We start from the raw sequence: 3,494 nt of genomic DNA, 5'->3' as shown, positions 1-3,494 counted from the left end.
GCATCCTTTTTATTAAAAAAAAAAAAAAAAAAAACTATTTAGTCACCACTTGTAGTAGCCTACACTTGAGTGTACTAGTGTATGAAAGATGGGTTCAAGTGTACTACAAGTGGTAACTAAATACGTTTTATAAATACAGAGATAAGTACAAAATTAGTCCGTGAAAATAGAGCACTTTAAGTACATTATGGAAGTGTACTTTTTTACTCTGGGAACATCACTCAAAAAAAGTTGCCTGGCAAAATTGCTCCAAAAGTTGCCCAGTGTATCATCAGCCTTAGAGTATTAGTAGATTGTCTAACACTTTATTTTGATGGTTCTACTAACCCTAACCCTAACCTAACAGTCTACTAATACAATAAATGTAGAGGTCTTCAGCCCTGTTCCTGGGGACACACTAGGCGTGTTTCCATTACCCTTCAAATTGCTCAAATTGAAATTGCGAATTGAAAATACACCTAATGGAAATGCGTCAATTTCGCAAAAACACCCATATATCGCAAAAATGTTTTTTACGCTGGCATGAGGTGGTTTTTCAGGCAATGCGAAAAAGGAATAATTCACAAAACTGCAATGGAAAAGGCTTTTTCGCATTTACAGGTCACATGGCATATGCAAAAAGTCATATGATCATTCTTCAAAGTAATATAACCTCCAAGAAACACTTCATACGTGGCCGCGCTCCAATATAAGGGGCTTCCCTACTATTAATGCTATACGTGGCCGCTCTCCAGTATAAGGGGCTTTCCCTAATGTTAATGCTTAGACAATTTACACTGCACACGTCTGCGGTGCAGTGTGACTCTGATATGGCCACTGAAGCTGATTGCGACCACAATGCTTGTGTTTATTCCAGAATCCAGCCGCGCCACGCACGTTTCTGAAGCGGCTCTCTGTGCTGCTTCTGTAAAGATACACGCATACGCCTCCTTTGAATAAATATAGCCAAAATCCGTCAAAATCCCACCAAAATCCGCATAACATTGGTTAATGGAAACGCCGTCATTTCGCAACACTTTTTTTATTGACATTTATAAAATATCGCCAAAGTTTTGCGCAAATCTGTAATGGTAACGCGCCTAGTGTCTCTTAGAGTTTAGCTACAACCTTAATCAAACACACCTGAAGCAGCCAATTAGGCTCCTCAAGATTGATTGAAAATACACAGGCAAGTGTGAAGCAGGTTGAAAGTAAACTTTACAGGTCAGTGGGTCCCTAGGAGCAGGGATGAAGTAATTATAGATACCTTGACTTGTTTTAATAAATTTGACACATCCTTGCTAAATAACAGCATTATTTTGTTTTCTTTTCGAGCAGCAAATCAGCATATTATGCAGAACGATTTCTGAAGGATCATATGAAGACACTAAAGACTGGAGTAATGATGCTGAAAATGAAGGTTTCCATCACAGCAATCAATTATATTTTAAAATATATTCGCATAGAATATAGCTATTTTAAATTGTATTAATACTTCACAATATTACTATTTTCTCAACATTTACTGTAGTTTTGATCAGATGATAGATAGATATATAGATAGATAGATAGATAGATAGATAGATAGATAGATAGATAGATTTTTGAACAAAGTGTATAGACCTAATAAAGATATGTTTTGGACAAGTAGTCTTTGTTTATAAACTAACAACCGCTCTTAGATCTGAGAAAAGTGCTGAAAAATAGAGATCGATCTGACATTTGGCACATGACTTTGAATGGTCAGAACACGGGTATTAGTTGGGTCAATGACTTTGGGCCATTATGAACATTTTTCAATAGACAAACCCTGTCAGCATCATAGCTATGAGTGAAACGAGGCCGTCAGTCACTGGTGTGAAACTTACTTCCATTACATTTTCCTAAGCTGTTTGCCTGTTAACATTTACAAAACTTAGTAATTAGGTTCCAAACGCATATGTTATACACTCTGAGAGTAGTAAAGGTAATAGGTCAGAGTTGTGGTGTTCGAATCTGTCCTGGGTCATGTCCTGATCTCACAATCTCTATTCATCACTACTTTTCTGCCCCACTCTGCTGTAAAGGCAAAAAGCCCAACAAATGTTATATAAGTAATGTAAATCATGTTAAACAGCCAGTCTGCCACAAAAGCAACAGCCCACACATGCTTACTTGGATGTTTCGCTGGTTTCACTCGTTGTGGCCTGTTAGGCATTGGAGCACATCATAGGAGCATTTATCCTACAAATATTCACCATCACACAGACAATTTTGGCTATTATTGCTATAAGCCTGTTATTTCCAGGTTTTAGGGAGGCCATTATGAGAGGCAGCTGTATAATATAGTTAATAAATTTGTTGTGTTTGAGGGTGTTATTTTGCTCATAGGCCACTTAGAGCTACATAATGGTCCGTTCTGATGCACAGAGCTATATGGGCTGATAGCCACCACAACAGGCAGAAAACAAAAGGAACAACAGATAATAATATGATAAACAGATATCGGAAAGTATTTTGTAACCATTACACCAAATGTTTCTTGGTCACTAAATACCCTTTTACTTTTTAAAGGAGTAGTTTATAAATAATCATTTCCTCGTCCTCATGTAAGTCCAACCCTGAACCCTCTCTGACCAAGTGTTGTAAAGTTGTGGGGAGGAAAACAAAACAAAACAAAGCACTTTTCAGGTTTTATATCAGTATGGCCAAATGTCACTGGTTCTCACATGTTTCCTAATTCATTTTGAATTGGGTATGTGCATATGATAACTTAGATGTCTTTATCTGACATAAATCATCATATGACTTCAGAAGATTATAATACATGAGCAATATAGACTACTTTTGTATCCCTTTTTGTCACTTGACAGCTCCTAGACATTGTGTTTCAATGTATGAAATGAAAGCTCACAGATTATTCAATATATATTATGTTGTGTTTCATGAAGGAAACCCAATCATACCATTTTGAAATGACGTGAATATGAGTAAATAATGAGAGAATACGCAAAAATACGCAATAGCAATTTCACTGACAAAAGCATTGCGACACAACCGATATAGCCGATATTTGCAGGTCATTTGGGAGCAGCCTAAAAAAGAACCTTCAATGCAGACAAGCCCATTGTGTCTAAAAGGTGGTAATACATACTTCATAATAATGAGCTCACTTAGCCTTTGTCTTGTGACAGTATTCAGGTGCAGTGACAACATATTCATAAAAGTACTTACTAGAGCAATGAGGCTAGTCAGCATGAAATGGTGGAATAAAAGGCAATGATGTGGAGAAAGAGATGACACACAGACCTGGAATCAGGAATGAAATGATGAGAGGGATGGGATCACACTCGCCGTAATGAGCACCCTGGCATTTTGACAAGTCAATAGCTCTGAGAGGAGTTACTTCTCTTGTTTTGAATGCTTTACGAGACCTTTTTTTTTGCTACATCCTGACATTTTATCTGTGCAGTAATATTGGTTTAAGTATTTTATTGTTGACTTGTGAGCGCTTTTCATTCTTTATCTAATATCTC

The sequence above is a fragment of the Sinocyclocheilus anshuiensis genome, unplaced genomic scaffold (genome assembly GCF_001515605.1).
Source record: "Sinocyclocheilus anshuiensis isolate Anshui unplaced genomic scaffold, SAMN03320099.WGS_v1.1 scaffold699, whole genome shotgun sequence".
Taxonomy (NCBI): domain Eukaryota; kingdom Metazoa; phylum Chordata; class Actinopteri; order Cypriniformes; family Cyprinidae; genus Sinocyclocheilus; species Sinocyclocheilus anshuiensis.
The sequence above is the reverse complement of the archived record's forward strand: the minus strand, read 5'-3'. Positions refer to the sequence as shown.